An 18828-nucleotide genomic window follows, 5' to 3' on the forward strand; every position below is an offset into this window, starting at 1 on the left:
ATTTTCTTTAAAATAATTTGGTAGGCCATTATACATAAGACAAGCAGCATGAATGAAACTGTTTTTATATAGAATAATTGTGTTAAAACTTTCAATAAAAATACTATCTTTATTTCTTGTATTGTGCTGGTGTGTGTCTGAATTTGTAGAAAAACTATACAAATTATATCTTGTTGAATCAAATTTGTGTCTTCTTACACATATTTTACCATCGAGTTAAATGTTTTTACAAATATAGTCATGATCTAGTTGTGCAATACTTGTGAAATCCCAACCCCAGTTGATGTCGCCATAAGAGGTTTTGTACACGAGTAGGCCTATTTATTTGCTATATTCATATACAGTACAGATATACTGTTAAAACAAAAACAGATATCCTATACAGCATTGTTGTAGATAGCACATAAAAATAGCTATGCACATTATTATACAATATACCTTGTTTTCTCATAAAATTGATATTAAGTTCTCTTGACGCGAATGAATATACTGTGCTATTGGAGCAATAGTCACTATTTATTTATTTTTATTGTTTATTCAGCAATATTGGCAAAAGAGAAGTTTCATCCTTTGTGTCCCTTTTGAAAAAGAAAACTGATACTATAAATCAAAATGCAAACTTTTCAGCTTCAACATTGTCATGTTTGAAGCATGTATATCCTAACTGAACAGCCTTATCATGAAACTTTAATGATTTATCAGTACTATACACAGTTAAATGCTTTATACATCTGATCATCATATTCCTTTCATGTTGCGAGGGTCGTTAAATAAATCATAATTTAATTTTAATTTTCAATAGCTCAGATGGAAAGAGCGCTCAGCACGCACAGCTGAGAGGTCCTGAGTTCGATTCCCGTTGCCGGAACGAATTTTTCTCAAATTAATAGATATTTACAGTATGGCTACTTATAGTCATTGATTATTCAATGAGGATGGCGAGACCTCATATAAGAATATAAATGTATATAATAATATATTGTTGGATTGCAAATATTGAATCTCTTCATATAAATTGCTTAAAAGGGGAGAAATTATTTCAGAACAGGTTTTCTCCAGTCTGTCAGTTTTTTGACGTTTAGAGTACACAATTCGTTATTCTAAGTTTTTGATTGTAAAAGATGTGATCATATGTGAAATATATTGTCATCAAATACAGAAATCAATTTGAGAGACGAGCCATTGTGATGCAAGAAGGTGAAATTTAATCCTCCAGCCAATCAAACATCGCAACATTAAATTGCTAGTGTGACGTCATTTCCTTCAATGCTTTAACCCGCCCGTCGTCCATCTTGGCTCAGTTACCAGTTGGTCCTGTTAGCTAGTGGGAGTGTATTTTTCTCTGGTTCCACGGATTACGGCTCTACCCGTTCAATCCGTATTCAATGTGTATGGCTCTTGTGGTAAGTGATTTAAAATTGTAACTTTATTAATAGATTAATTAGAGAAGTCCCGAGTGACCCACATAACCTTTCTCAAAAGCGAATGAATTGAAGGGAGAGGCGGTCTCGGTATGCATCGCGAATAGAATATTGTTCAGTAGTGAAATTTCTCCCCTACTGGAATAAAATAGTTGTGTTTAATCAGTTTTGTTTCTTCACTTTTGTATTTTTATAGGTTATTTATTCGTAGTTCGGAAATTTTACGTTGCTTGAAATATTTTATTATTTGTAGTGCCTAGACCTATCCAAAATGTCAGCCACCTAGCAAATCTTGTCAAGCCTGGTATTGGGAATTTAGATGCATCTTTAAATTGAAACATATGAATGAAAAATATATTAAATGTGATATACATTTTTATTATATTATTCGGTATTTCCATTAATGTAAGAGTTTACTTTATTTACATCGCGAAACAACAATTTGTAGCATTTGTTTTGTTTTCACGTCACACTAATTGTATGACATTCTTATGTTTTATTTTACTCAGTTTACTATTAAAACAGTAGTATTTATGTGGGAATGGAGATGAATTTATTAATGTCCATCAATCTGAAGATTTTATGTGCGCTATTACTGTTCACTATAATTAATTCGTTCTTGAATAATCCGTGTTTGTTTATAGCTACTTAGCCTGCATAATCCAAATATTTGTAAGATTTATTTAGATAGAATTTGTATTGTATTTACAGGTTTAACGCCACATTATGATCTGTTCACATGTTTAAGTGAAACTAATTATGAATCCTCTTCATGTTTTGCCTTTTGCATTTTCAAATAAATGCCCCTGAGTAAGTCGTTAGTAAGCCTATCAGAAATTTTATCGTCTGTCCTACAACGAACCACAATAATACTATAAATCAGTGAATACAAGACATTTTCCTAGGACTAAAAATACAGTACAGATGGAATACCAAAATGATTTGCCATGGACCAAATTTGTGATGCACATTACCGAGGCTGACTATTACTGTTCCGTTTTATCACACTGCAAGTTACGTACGGTAGCCCTTGTATTGTTACATAGACATACGTGTGTACCCATCCCATTGTATTCATGTACAGATACGGTACTACAGTGATTGTCAAGGGAATGGTGGTTTCAGAAGCATCGTATGTCGTTAAATTTAACATAATTGGAGTAAGGAGGACGATAAAAGCAATTCTTAACTATATGATGTCATATATCGGTACTCAAATGATTAAAACAAAAGAAAAACTCTCCATTTGACTGAAATACATACACCATTTAGACGTTTACCGACGTTCGATTGTATTGTTTACATGAAAGTAGTAATTATATTTTTATTAGTTGGTGGGTTACTTTTTTAAATATTGTTTTTCCATACGTTTAGCATACAAATTTATAGCAATATGACATTGTGAAAAATACTGAATACGTAGGCTATACTAAACAAAAACACACATTTTAAAAGGACGATTTTTTTCCTTCTTATTCGTTCAACCCTTTTCCTCACTGTCTTTTCAGCTCATTTTTCTTCTGTTCTTTTCTATCTTATCTTTTCTCTTTTTCTGTTTATATTTATCCCACTCTCTCTACCTACTGTTTATTCTTTCTCCGCTTGCCATTCCCCCCCCCTCTTCCCTCTCTATGCCTGTGTCATCTTTCCATTCCTCTTATTTACTCACTTTGTCCTTTTCCACTACATTTTCAATTTTCTCCTATTTCTCTTCGTACAGCTTAATTACCGTCCTTATTATATAGTCCCAGCGTTCAATTAAGACCCAGGCGGTGTCGAAGAAGACGCTTTCCTTTGAAGAGATCAGGTCTTCTCACATGCCGCTCCAGTCACAAGAAGAGGTAACATGTCTATCAATGATGTTAGCATACTGATGTCCCGATGTCATCTCCACGTGGAGTATATAACAACATTGTCAATTGTCACATCTCGAGTTTGTTGATGGCGATAAAAAGATTAGTAGGCTAATTTGAATTTCAGTTCTAATTAAAAGTCATTTTATGGCTTAAAATTTATTCACTGTGGGTGATTGTGGTAGAAATGTATCGATGTCGATATATGGCTAAAAATAATTGTAACTAGGTATAATCGTTACAACAAAAACGTGACCACCGATTGACGTTACAAGTATTGATATGTATCAGGAAGATACAGGGTGAATCAGGAGGAAAGGCAGGCCTACATGTTTCGAGGGGTGATAATATTGGTGATTCTGAACAAAAAAAAATTGTATGAACATTGAGGGTGGGTGCGTCTCGGTGTTGCGTGAGATTCACTCAGGGTAGCCGAGGTACGGTTGTGGTGTAGGATGATGTCGGGAATAATACCAAGCCGGCTACTTATATAAAAGGCAGTGTAAACTCCAAAACTATAAGTTTATTGTCGTATTCACTTGGTAAACCCTAGAGTATGTATTTCCGGCTGACTTATAATTCAATCGTTGGTCGCACTTCTGCATCGACTCTATGGCAGCTCTGAATAAGCTCTATCCGATACTATAAATTCAATACTCTGCCCAGTACACTATGATCGAAGCTCCTAAACGTTGACGAGTGGTCTCGCCGATGACAAAGTTCTAACTATCGAGTCTTCGCCGGAAGAAAGACTATTAAGTTGGGCCGCCGACACGAAAAAAAGATGTCGCGCCGTCTACACGAAGAAAAGTAGTTATCCTGTCGACACGAAACGAAGTAGTTATTCTGCCCTGTATGTAGGGCCGTCGACACGAAAAGGAGTAGTGATTGTGCCCTGTATGTAGGGCCGCCGACACGATGAGATGTTGTCCTTATCTCCGCTCCCCGTCACCCTTATTTATAAAAACCTATCCTACGCTAAAACTAACTATCCTATTGGTTAAAAACTACGTCACTTAACAGGCCTAAAATCCACTCTCTATTGGTCCAAAGTGACCTCATAAGCTAAACCAAGATCTCTCCTTATTGGGCGCGAAATACGTCATCTCTAAATTTAAACTTTGGATTTCCCATAACATCTAATTAGTTTGTATATCTAACAAGAATACCCGTTCTTTGGAAAACCCAAGCTTGGCAGTATCTTTCCCACGGGTCCAGTCCAACTTTAGGATTTTACGCATCGCCGAGTGTCTATATACAATCCCGCACAAAGTGGCCCTAAATCTGTCCGATACTGACAAGTGACGAGAGGAATACCTGCGTGGGAAGCTAATTCTAACCAAGTCGCCAGAACATCCCCGCGATTACATGTCACAAAAATATGGAGATATCACTTCGCTATTAAATCGGTCTCTCCCTCTCCTAATTACTGCTTCAACATATGCCCTGTTCCTGACAGTATCTGACATATAGCTGCTTAAAAATCACGGGCGTCAGTCTCATGTCCTTCATCAGCACTCATATGCGGACAAAACCAAAACGACATTAGGTTGTAGTATGAACAATGAAATGTATCCTGGGCGTTGGCTCGGTCGCGGTGGAGTCATTTCTTGGCCACCCAGTCTTACTCCATTGGATTAATGTGTAGGGGGTTGCTTTAAGAGCGAAGTCTTCAAGCGCAAACTGGAAACTTCTCACTCGCATTTTACATGCTTATGCTCAAGTAAGGGAATGTCCGAATCAGCACAGATCAGCAACACAGTAGCTGCAAAGTGCATTCAAGTTAACTGTGAACTTTTTGAACATGTTCTGTAAAGAGAAGTACACAATTAAGCAGAACATAAGAAACAATGTTTTAATTTTTACTCTACTGGTGCTCAGTTCAAAGTGTGTGATGGCTCGCTGTATGCCGTCACGTGGCTAGTTGATGAGCCTAGAGAATTCAATCTTCCTACACTTCCGCAGAGGTGTATTACTTATGTGCCAGAGAAGTTGCCTAGCAAGTACGGCGTTCATTCAGAAGAGTACTTACCGTTACGTACGGTAACGGCGGTAGTGGCAGGAATGTGAACTGTTTCGAAACATGTACTGAGGTGAGTTTTTTCTTACTGTCAGGATATGGGGAGAGGGTTAAGACGATTACTTATGTATTTGTTGACATTAACTTCGACGGTCAACATGGACACGGAGCATTTGATTTATATTGTGGAATGATAACAAATACCCTGCGTACGACTTGGCCGCGCAAAACACAGTTCGAAAGAGGTTATGGTAGCACACGGACCGTACAGACCGCCATCTGTTGCTACGACGTTCAAGTTATACCGTACACGTTCTCAGGTTCAGATTGAACGCCTTGATTAATAGGCAACTTCTCTGACACAAAAGCTGAAACTCGCTTCAAATCGCTGACTCATCAACAGTGACGTCATGACACACTTTGAAATGAACACCCAGTATTTTATTTCATGGAGTGCAGTTTCACAGAAAGGACTTTGCCGACAGACCTTCTACTGCCCACTACTAATTGGTTGTCATAAATAAATGTCTCCCTTACTGTGACGGAAATCTTGTCTTCTCCTGTCAGTAACCAATCACAACCCTCGTTCAGAAGAATTGACAGGCTCTCGTCAAATCCACGTGGAGGCAGAGTTGCCGCATCTTTTCCGAATTCCAAGAATCCCTTCAGTCTCACTGTCTCATTTCGAGGGTCACCAGGATTGTGGCAACTGTGCAATGTTGGGACGAGGGGACAGAATGAATTGTCAGAGGTGTTTGTGTAGGAAGTCATAATCTGTAAGTGAGTGTTCAAAGGAGCCACCGAACTGCACTTCATGAAATAAAATGGAGTATACTAACATTAAGTCAACTTCAGAATACGCGACTTCCAATGTACACTAAACTATACAGCTACGAATAGATCAATGCAATATTATGTTGAATAAGAAACTTACAAGAATTAAACCATATATTTTTCAGGTGAAACTAGCGCTAAGGTAGTTCCCTTTTTACTCCGCTTATGCATCTTCGTTCGGCTGTCTTACCAGTCATATCAACGTAATTTTGGTGGCATTACGAGAGTTTCACGCTATGCCTTGTATATACGAATCTGTGACAGGTTAGGTTAGTTTAGGATTTTGTTATGCCTTGCATATACTAATCTGTTCAGGATTTTCATAGCCAGGTGATTTTTCCCCAATATGTTTTCGCGGGATATCAGCCGAGTTAAGATTTTGGAATGCTCCAAGCTTTCGACTGCTATCTCTGCAGCCATCTTCAGGGAAGTGATGTCCGAACAGAAAGTCGAAAGGTTATATAGATGTGGCTGTCTCAGGTGAAACGGGATTGGTTGGCGGATCGGCCAATCCGGGGCCGGGAATTGTCATCGCTCGTAAGCTCCGCCCCTCCCGGGATTACTGCGTGAAGTTTGGCGGGCGGCGAGCCCTGTTCCGCCGGTTGGAATCGGTTGCCGTCCTCGGTCCGTGATCTTCATGACCTTGATTGTAAGAGGGCCTGAGTTGGTCTAAGGCCGGTGTTGCGCCACTGCAGATTTTTCCGGGTAATACAGCCTCAGGTTCCTCTTATGTTCTTTGATTCTGTCTTCTATTGTGCGGCCAGTCTGCCCTATGTATACTTCGCCACACTCGCATGGAATCTTGTAAATCCCTGGAGTCCTTAAGCCCTGACTGTCTTTAACCTGACGTAGATGACTCCTGAAACGGGATTGGTTGGCCAACCAATCCCGTTTCACCTGAGACAGCCACATCTATATAACCTTTCGACTTTCTGTTCGGACATCACTTCCCTGAAGATGGCTGCAGAGATAGCAGTCGAAAGCTTGGAGCATTCCAAAATCTTAACTCGGCTGATATCCCGCGAAAACATATTAGCGAACCAACGCCGAGAAAGCCTCAAATCATACAGGTGATTTTTGTTTAGTGATGTTGTCAATACTGGCTAGCGTAATGGCGTATGTAGAAACGAAGTTACATTATGAAAACTATGTGTTTACTTCGTTATTATTTATTGCGCTTCACTATTTTTCAGTGGTGATTGGATTAATACAAGTTTTTCCTTCTTCACATTACATCGTATCGTGTGGTTTATAACCCTACGTTCCTTTCCTTCACTATAAACCACACCGTTTGCACCACCACCACGCATCTCTCATTTCACACGTAGGCTAATTCACTATATTTCCGAACAATTTCCGTTTCTTCAATGTCTTTCTACAGGGTGTATCTAAATTGGTGTCAAATATTTCGGGGACGTGTTCCTAACACCAAAACATTACAAAAAGTTCATATTAACATTGGTCTCAAAATAATTTATTTCAGAGTTACAAGACAAAATTTAATGTTACAAAAATTGCTCGAAGTGGCTTCCTCTTGATTCGATGTATACCCTAAACCTGCGTTACATGCTCTGGCGTACTCTGTTGAAAATTCCTGGAGTGTTTCGTATTTCGTGAAATCCATTTGGATACGCTCTCAGAATATCAACATTAAGTACAGGAGTCGCATAAACCAGGGACTTTAAATGTCCCCAGACGAAGAAATCCATTGGATTCAAATCAGGCGATCGAGCAGGCCATGCAATGAATCCCCTTCGACCAATACATCTTTGAGGAAATCGATCATTAAAAAATTACTATCAGACTGAAATGAGCTGGAGCAGCATCGTGTTAAAACACATTCGTTGGATGACGTCCAGAAGTACAGTACATCATCAATTAAATGATGCAAATCATTTCGCTCTGTTCACTCACAAAAACATTTCCTTCTGATTTCTTTGCTCTACAAAATACAAACAAACAAAAAACCATCAAACAATCAGCGGTCAATGAAGGGACAAATCCTTTAATAACTCCCTAACGAATGGTTTTCAGACCCATGTTCTCATTAACTTTTTTAATTGTTTTGATGTTAAGAACACGTCCCCGAAATATTTGACACCAATTTAGATACACCCTGTATAAAATCCATAACTTCTTAATCTATTTAAAAAAAAAAAGAAAGAAAAAAAAACGACATTCAACAATTTCTATTTCCAAAATCAACGGAACTACCTCAGCGCTAGTTTCTCCTCTTTACCTTAGGCCTACACTTACCTCCGCAAACTACACACACTACGATGCATTAATTCCATAAAGCCTTCAGGAAGTTAAACAACTCTCTACATTCCTCAAATTGTGAGCTAAACTGAACCAAGTAATCGGTCGATCGTAAGCTCAGCAGAACATCCTAGTGCCGTGTACAACTCAATGAACGAACTTTCAAATGTCAAAACACTGCGATATACCGCACGACTCGATCTATCGATTATAATACTACCATATTACAACATACACTAGCGTTCGAAAATACCTGACCCATACTAATCGATAGTGATCGATAATTTGTTCGTGTAAATGTGGCTTCTTTAGTTATTCTATGAATAGATGGCTATACATACACACATACTTAACCTGCATTATAAAATTAAGTATTTCATTCCCCTCCAATGAATGTAAAAAAACTACTGATTTTCAAAGATATCTATAGTCTAGAATTTTTTGATCGTGTAAGCGAATTTTGTAACCGCGGGATGTCAGAACCAAAGATACAACTAAATGACAATGTACGAGTACATTGTGTTGATAAAGCGTCGTAAAATAACCTACTAAAAAAACCGAGTACATTGACATTTCAAAGATATCTAGCCTAGAATTTTCTGATTATGTAAGCGAACTTTCTAACCACGAGATAAGTTAGAACCAAAGATATAATAAATTGATAAACTTCTAGTTCTTCAATAGGTGGCAATATCATTGGGATCGGTACAAAGTGTCAGGGGAGGGGAGAGAAATTGTTATGTAGATTAAATATACATTTTTCTCGTAATTCACAGTATCAGAAGTTTCAGCTAAGTATAGTGCTTTTTACAGTCATTAGAGAGGGAGTGAAATTTTGAATTCTATAATGCTGGTATATTCATGTGGTATTGGAGCCATCTAGCCTATTTATAGAAGTAATAACTTAAGAAGCCATATTTACACGAACAAATTATCGATTGGTAGGGGTCAGGTATCTTTGAACGCCAATGTACCTAATGACATGTCATCAATAACGTCATAGTTTTCAATCGATTTTTTAAATTTACCATTAAATCATATTGAATAGCGACAGTGGCGTACGCAGAATTTAATTAAAGGGGGTCATTATTAAAATTGTTTACAATTTACATTATTGGTATTTTAAATTTTGTAGTATATTTTATTATTATTATTATTATTATTATTATTATTATTATTATTATTATTATTATTATTAAAGAACAGTGAAAAAAATTGCCTAATCAAAACTTTAGAAACAAAATTTTATAGTTGTGCACCTTTTTCGATGAAAAAGGGTGAATTTTAACAACGAATACAGTTTTCTGTTCTTCCTGTGAAATTAAAAAAACTGGAGATATTAACTTTTGAAAAAAAGCTCCTCATATTTCATAGCATCTCAAATCGAGCCGTACCTCTTTCCTTCTGTTATAAAACACAAATAAAGTAGTCCCATTCAAATATCAGCGACTACCACCTGGACCCTTCCTTGTGAGCAGCGTCTGTTCTCAGAATGTCTGCTCATTTGCTAATCTCTGAAATAGTTTGCACACTATTATAACAACGTTAAGCTTGTATAACTTAAATCAGGCATGTCAATTGATGCCCACAGGAGCAAGCGCGCGCTTTAGAGCCCAGGAGAGCCTGAGCGCTTTACAGCGGAAAGGAAAGAGACATACGAAAGAGGTGGTATATGCCGCTTGGTCGAGCTATATTCAGGGATGGCCAGCACTGATTCAATAGATAAAGGGAAGAGAACTTATTAAAACTGTATCCATGTTAATTTTTAGATTTGTCTGAGAAGTATAAGTGCATTATAAGAATGTAAGTTTTAATTTTAATGCTCATTTTTCACAAGTTTGATTTTTTTATTCAAAATAAATATTTTCTCAACTTTTCGTGTAGGAAAGTGAAATTTTCAAGTATAGGCCTATTTATTTATCAGCCTTACAGAATGTTTTCGTAAATATAATATACCGTATATACGTATTACTGAAGATAGTGTATTGAAAATTTTGAAAATATTCGCTTGGGAATTGTTTGTAAGGAAATGAATTAACAAAGCAACTACTGTTACATCATAAGCAAAAGATATGTGCCCATGTGTTGTAAAAATGTTAGCACTATAGCTTCAGCAGATTTCGAGAAAATCATTTAATATTCTGATGATAGGAAGTTGCTCACAAATATCACCTTAAAAGCATAATGCGATAAGAGTTTTGTTATGTAATATTAGTTACACTTAAAACAGATACAGTACCTAGGTAACTTTGCTTTGTACTGTAATATTGTTTTGATTAGTTTATTGATTACTTTTGTAAGGCTAAAGATACCATCAATATAAATTCCAACTTATGTTATACTCAATCTCTTTCTTTGGAATATCACTTTCTTTATGAATGATGTGTTTCATCAACTTAATACAGTATAATATTATACTACTATGGAATTTAAGTGAATATTCCTTCTTAACTCTCTATTATGTTATTAAGATTTAAAACACAAGTGCAATATTAAGAAATCAGTGTTAGTACTTTTGTTTTACAGACAATATAGATAATATTAAACAGAAAGAAGCCATATAAAAATAAAGACATAAAATTTCGCGTTCCGTTTGAAGTTTGTGTATCACTGTTTTCTTAATCCAACAGGTTGCTTATTCATATACACAACCGTTTCTCTTTCCATACTTAGCGCTTGCTGCCCGCGCATGACGTCAAGGTCAGAAAAATGCGCTTGCTTTGACATCACTGACTTAAATCCTTAGCGATATTGGTGTCGTCTTTAGTACACTTTAGCACTATCGAATCGGAGTGACAGCGGTCTGGCAGGTGTCTTTCCCAAACTCGGCCAACGCTTCTTTGCAAGACATAATAGAAGAGCTGCAGGCAACTATAAGATACAAAGAATGCACCTGAACATAAATTACTAGACATTTAACAAAAGGTTAATCTTTTCGTCTTCGAAATCTTTATCTTTTCTTTGCCTTCCTGTTTGTGTTCTTCAAAATAATGATCTCATATCATCTTGGTCCTTATTTTCATCTTTATCTCCGTCTTCTTTATTTTCATCTTCGTAATAATTCTCATCTATTTTGTCTTCATCTTCATGGGCCGTTTGATCTGTCATTCCCGAAGTATCGTGAAGATAGCGAGACTTCACGATTGTGTGTTCTTTCACTTGAGATATCTCGCCTATGGTTGGTTATTCATCGGTTAGTCACAGGAATTTTGCCGTATTGCAACAACCCCAATACGTAGGACAAATGGTTTTCTCGTCCCTTTTCTTTACTTAATTTCTAGGTAGTTTTTACATGTCTCACCAGCAATGGAAATACAATTTTCTAAGGTGTACATTTTTACGGTAGTCACATATAATGTATTAGGGCTAAAATTTTCACCTTCTATATTTTTGGAGCAATCTCTTTAAACATTTTATCATATATAATATACAATACTCCTCGTTTTCTTTTCTTTTCCAGATAAAAATTGTTTTATACGAAATATTTCATAGCGTGTTTTGGGAAAGCCATTGATTTAATTCCCAATATGCTCAGTCAGTTTAAGAAAGCAGTGTATTATGGTAATAAATGATTGAAAGAATTTTAGTTTTGTCCTCTAAATGTGCAGAAATTTGATTCGAACAAATGTAACATTTTAAAATTCCTTTGCGAACTATAAATTACCAGCTGAATATTTAAATAAGATATTTTTTGTCACGAATTGTGATTTTTTACATAAAGAATTATTAATGATAAAACAGTGCTAAAGGCAGTGTTTAACACATTCATTATGGATAAAATACAGAAGAAAGCATTAAATGTATTCAAAATAGTTGTACAAGATATCTGGGAAACTAAAGTTCCTTGTACAAATTGCACCTCGTAAATTAAAAATATACCAGGCAGTCAGGAGACACCAAAACCTGCGAGACGTCGCCAGGAAAGCTTCAGTAGTTATTTCAATAAAAGTTATTTGCATTCCAATAATTGTTTTTTAATCAAGAAGTATTCTCTAATCACTATACTGAATTCCAGCACAAAATTAATTCGTATTATGTAGAAATTAAACTTTTAACTTAATAAATTTATACTAGCGAAAGGTGTACATACCCCCTTAATTATTTTTTATCGTTACATATATAATGCTCCTTCCGTTGTAATTTTCATTTTTTTAACGTGAAAAATTCACCAAACTCCAATATATTGTATAATTTAAACAAAAACCCACCGTAGATTCAATTATTCGTATGTTTATGAGCATATCCAGAAAGTTGCAAGGTGTCACGTCAAAATATGTATCGTAAGGAACATTTTATACATGCGAAAATATAAAAAAATGGAAGGCGAGAAAATAACATCATAAACTGACCTTAGAATGGCTCTGCACTGCATGGTCTTCAAAATTGGTAGCAGGACAAAATTGATGGTATTTAATGCAGGGAAAAAAATATTGAGCATTTTTAAGCATGAAAGTGAAAAATTGATGATTTTGACGAAAATGAAATTTCAGCCATAACTTGCCTTAATTTCAGAATTAGAGTAATTTATCAGTGACTGATCAAGGAAAAAAAAGAAGCAGTCTCAGTCTAGATAAGTAGGCCTAGTTACAATTTTTTGTAACATGCAGGATGATTTTAATACTTTAAAATTAAGAATGAAGTCAAAAGTTGAAGAGAAAATTCTTCCACACGTAAGCCGCAATGAATGGCCATCTAAAAATAACGTCATTGAATAACAGTGATCTGCTATAAACTAGATAACAAACGATATAATCAGGCTATTGTGTGATTTCCTCAACACATGTTGTAAGAAGTGTAAAAATACAGCTCGTTAACAACTGTAAAGAGATATTTTTCTACTTTACTTAAAATAACTTACTCTTGTTATCTGAAATGTCAAATCACTTACAAGGCGACGTCTGAACGTCAAATGTATTTGCATATTACGTATTTGTTCGCACGTGTTACCACTGCCGCTATAATTAATTTCAACATGGTTTCCATTTCTGTCTGGTTTCGAATTTTCACAAAAGCAGAAAGAAGTTAAAATGTATGTTGTGAATCTGGATCAATAAGCTAGAAGAGCCTTTGAGTGATATTAAAACTTGTGTTTTTGCTTTATTAAGAACGCTATAGACCTGCTTTAGAGAAATGAATGTCAAGCTATTGAAATTATTTTCTTTGCTAACAAGTTTCTAAGCGTTTCATAATTGGATCCACTAACTGCAATAAGGAGGAAGTATCGTTATGTTGCAGACATTTCAAGATTGTCGTGAAAATACCAATTTTCAGTAGGTATCCTTAGAGACGAAAGAAGTGTCTTTGGGAATGTTGTATACAACAATTTCCCCTGAACTATTGGCCTGATCTTCGTCATTTTCAATATCTACACACACGCGCAAGCTGTATACGAGAATTTTGTATATGAGATTATCTACCAAAAAGTAATTCGGCACTGTTTTTGCTCCTTTAGAACCTCGTGGTACCACCTCTTGTTGCTATAACAGCAGCCACCCTGTCAGGATGCTCTCCACTAGTTTGTGTAGGATATCCACTGGATTACGTCGCCATTCTTCTTGCAACATGGCACTCAGTTGGACAGCAGAAGATGGCGCATCTCCCGAGACCTCAATCGCCGCACAGTGGTCTAGAATGCAAATTTAGCGGGACATATTAATAACTTTTCAGCTACCTAACAGATTTGTATGAAATTTTACACAGTAGTTACTGGTAGCATATATGTTTTCTATGCAAGCTCTCGTTACGTTGGTATAAGGGGAACTACCCCTTATAGGGGGGCGCATTTAGACAAAATTAGGAACTTTTCTCCTATCTGACAGATTTTTATGAAATTTTACAAAGCAGTTACAAGTAGCATATATGTTTTGTATACAAGCTCTGATTACGTTCGTATAAGGGGAACTACCCCTTATAGGGGGCGAAATTAGACAATTAGTAACTTTTCTCATATTTAACAGATTTTTATGAAATTTTACACAGCAGTTACAGGTAGCATATATGTTTTGTATACAAGCTCTCGTTACGTTGATATAAGGGGAACTACCCCTTATAGTGGGGGCGCAATTAGACAAAATTAGTAACTTTTCTCCTATTTAACAGATTTTTATGAAATTTTACAGAGCAGTTACAAGTAGCATATATGTTTTGTATACAAGCTCTGATTACGTTCGTATAAGGGGAACTACCCCTTATGGGGCGCAATTAGACAAAATTAGTAACTTTTCTCCTATTTAACAGATTTTTATGAAATTTTACAAAGTAGTTACAGGTAGCATGTATGTTTTGTATACAAGCTCTCGTTATATTGGTATAAGGGGAACTACCCCTTATAGGGGGGGGGCGCAATTAACAAAATTAGTAACTTTTCTCCTATTTCATAGATTTGTATGAAATTTGCAAAACAGTTACAAGGAACATATATGTTTTGTATACAAGCTCTGATTACGTTGGTATAAGGAGAACTACCCCTTTTAGGGGGCACAATTAGACAAAATTAGTAACTTTTCTCCTATTTAACAGATTTTTATGAAATTTTACAAAGTAGTTACAGGTAGCATGTATGTTTTGTATACAAGCTCTCATTACGTTGGTCTAAGTGTAACTACCCCTTATAGGGGGGCGCAATTAGGCAAAATTAGTAACTTTTGCCCTATCTAACAGATTTTTATGAAATTTTATACAGTAGTTACACTTAGTACATTTGTTTTGTGTACAAACTCTGTTTACGTTGGTATGAGCAGAAGTGCCCCTTACAGGGGGATGCATTTAGACAAAATCTTATGGGGGAGGGAATGTAACATTTTAGGTACTATTGCACCTTTTGGACACTCGGAAAGCTTATTTGGTACATAATTAACAAGCTGTTATCTTGAATTCCCTGAATTACACTGCGGAAGCAGATTCGGTTCACAGATATTGAAATAACTGCAACCGAGAAAAATTGCACTACTGCACCTCGAAAGAATAGTGCTCATAAATTATTACTTCCGCAAATCTGCGCACCTTAAGACTAGATTTAAAATAGAGGTAAATAGTGGAGGAAGTGAAAAAAAAAATCATTTTTGGACGAACGAAAGGGTTTTTTTTTTCTCTGCCTTAGCAAAGTCTGCACTCAATGGTTATGTTTATATTTTGTCCCGTGTCCATTCATGCTAATTTGACATGCTATAATAACATTAAATGTAACAAAAACAAACAGTGTTACATACCTAAAGAACTACTTGACATGTTGATACCAAATATGAATGGAATCGACCACTTACAACAGAGTTACAGCACAAGGAAAACGGCAGACTCGCGGCGCTTGCTGAGTAAGAATGCTGGGTGGCGAAATGTGGCATGTTACCGGCTTCTTATCTCGCTATGCAGCCACCTCCGCTGATTAAGATTATCAATTCAGTGTTACTCAGTTATATAGGAAAAATAATTTAAGGGTTTAATTTCATTTTTTTACATGTCATTTTTCTCCATTTGTCCTCCTAAATATGGATTTTAGACCACTGTGCGCCGGTCCAATTCGTCTCAAAGGTGCTCAATGGGATTGAGATCAGGACTCTGTGCAGACCAGTCCAACCGGTGAACATTATTGTCTGCATGCCACTGCATAGTAGCCGCCGAAACATGGGGCCAACTTCCATTGTCCAACTGAGTGCCATGTTGCAAGAGGAATGGCGACGCATTTCAGTGGATATCCTACATAAACTAGTGGAGAGCATACCACGAGGTTCTAAAAGGGTAAAAACAGTCCCCAATTACTTTTTGATAGATAGTGTATAATAATTTTCGGTAAGAAATTAAAAGGTCTTGAGTCCACCACTTGGGAGTAACGGTTAGCATGTTTGATCGTGAAATGAGCGGGACCGGGTTCAAATCCTGATTGAGACAAGTTCGGTTTTTCCGAGGTTTTCTTCCCTCAACCAATTGAAGCATAATTGCAGGATAACGTTCAGCTTTGGACCGCGGAATAATTTCGTTTCATTAAATGCAGCTTCACCTATCATTATTTAAATAGTTTAAAGATGCAGCAGGATGTAGTATCATGTTTTATATAGAGGTGACATTGATGTGAGGAGGCTACAGAACTCTCAGGTGGACGGAAGGGAGTTCATCGCAGACTCCGTCGGACCAGGTGTTATGTGGCTGAATAGATCACGATATCTACAGTAACTCGACCTTCAGGTCAATATAGGATGTAGTCGGTCTTGGTAGCGCTCGGTGGAGTGCTGGCTTTCTGTGGCCGAGGTTGCGGGTTCGATTCCGGTTCAGGTCGATGGCATTTAAGTGTGATTCTTAAATGCGACAGGCTTATGTCAGTATGGCATGTACAAGAACTTCTGCGGGACAAAATTCCGGCACACTGGCGACGCTAATACAGAGTGATTCACGAGGAGTTACCGTCACTTACGGAGCTTATTTCTGAAGAAATTCTGAGCAAAAAAGTTATATAAACATGGACCATAATCTCAATATTTTCAGAGTTACACCACAGAACTCTCAGGGGAAGGGGGGAGAGGTGTTCATCGCGGACTCCGTGGGACCGGGTATTGTGTGTGAATCGATAGATGGCACCAACTGTAAATCACGATACTTACAAGAATGTGGGCCTGCGGACTTCATGAAGCCAAACTGCTCTTTTTCCAACTGTTCTTGCATCTTTGAATATAAATGTTGATTCATTATTCGCAGAAGAATCTTCGCCGAGTGTGATATCAGGCTGATAGACCAGAACTCATTACATTTCTTGGCATTACTGTATTTTTCTTCGGTAAAGGATGATATAATTGTAAACATGCTAAAGAAACTGAATTGTTACGAAAGTATTTGTCTGTTTCATGATGCCCATTTTTACTGCTCGTTACTTACAATTTAGTGGTCACTGAATTATTTCTACCTGCGTAGTTCCGTGTTGAACCTCCTTTCGCCCATAGAACGGCATCTAACCCACTGTGACATGGATTCAACAATGTATCTGTAGACCTCGTATTCAACTACATACGTTGTTCGTATGGTTGTCCATAGGTATGTAGGATGGCGATGTATCTAGCTGCCGCCTTGCGTTCCACAGCATGTCACAGGTGCTCAGTAAGGTTGATATGGGGAGTTGGGGGCCAGTCCAAGTGGTGGGGAACATCACAGGTATTCTGTTTTGGAAATGGACGCATGGAAGTGTTATGTCACCTACCACACAATTTGCCCTTGGCAAACTCTGATAAATCTGCAGTCTTAACTCACCACGGTCATGCCACTATCATCTGGCAGTTCATTGCCTCAGACATGTTTGAACATGATTCTGCATATGTCAAACTATTCTCTTGTAGGCCTGCGATCGAGGGACTTTGTGCGTGATGAGGAGAAAAGCCACAAGAACCACACAGTGCGACGTTGGGGATAAGAGGGGATCCTTTTCGACTGTGCGTTCTGGCCTTTCAAAGAAATCTTCCTTTGTTCATCTCTGGGTATCGCCACAGGGAGCTGGCGACAAGGTTCTCACACACCCAAATCTTTTGACTACTGTTAGAATATTGACAGGGACAGACGGTTCACCACCTGTTAACATGGCTGGTGTTTTCTTAAAGAAGCTGCTGCTTGACTGGCCACAGTATAAGAAGAATCAGTAGGGACAACTCTTGTCGGCACCTTTGATGTTGTTGGTACTAAATTCAAGCTCAGTAAGGTCTAGTTCTCAATGAATCTAACTATGTCGCTAGTATCAAACCACTATCAAAATATTAGTAAAATATTTATTTATTTATTTTATTGGTCAGTAATACGAATAATCTTGTATGTATATTATCTATCATTAATATTATGTCTCTAGGAAGTCAAAATACTTATATCCATTGTTGACGTTCATGTTCGCACTTCACCGCAACGGACGCCATGATGTATTATGTTGTACTTGGATCAGTTCTACCAACATAAGCCTCAAACAGCGACTTGAACGTTAGCGTCAATTAGTGAATATTTTCATGATGATTGCATACGGAAGTAATTATTATTATGGTTATATTGCCATTCCTTTGCCTCATGTCTTTAAAATTGTTAAAAGATGAGTAATGAATGTTTTCAGTTAATATTAAATTATGCCAGCCTGTCGTAGACGAGCCCCTACACGCCGTAGCGGAGAACTGAGACATATGTTCCCAAATTGAAGCAGCAGAAAGCCGCCATTTGTAGGTAGAAAACGCGCGGGATTTCGAAACCGCTATTTGAATACGTGTCGTATTGCGTATCCGAAAGCTAAATGGTTTTGTTTAAAGGAACAATACTTTTTTTGCGATACATTTAATACCGTGCCTCTACTGTCAGCAGAGTTGCTAGGTTTTCTGCGAGGGAAGTCGGGATATCAGAAGCTACCCAAGACATTAGACTTGTCAACAGTTTAGCCTATCATAAGATTTATAGCAGTTTTCTGCAGTGTTCGCGTGCTTTTTAATGTAAT

At 37.1% G+C, this 18828-nt stretch overlaps 1 protein-coding gene across 1 annotated transcript in view; it reads left to right on the forward strand.

Moving 5' to 3' along the window:
* Positions 1 to 1263: 1263 nt before the first annotated feature.
* PRL-1 (PRL-1 phosphatase) overlaps positions 1264 to 18828 on the forward strand; it is a 370785-nt gene continuing 353220 nt past the window's right edge. The window contains exon 1 of the mRNA XM_069822445.1: positions 1264 to 1403. The gene's annotated coding sequence lies outside the window, so the exon portion shown is untranslated. The remainder of the gene's footprint in view (positions 1404 to 18828) is intronic.

The sequence above is a fragment of the Periplaneta americana genome, chromosome 3, assembly GCF_040183065.1.
Source record: "Periplaneta americana isolate PAMFEO1 chromosome 3, P.americana_PAMFEO1_priV1, whole genome shotgun sequence".
NCBI lineage: Eukaryota > Metazoa > Arthropoda > Insecta > Blattodea > Blattidae > Periplaneta > Periplaneta americana.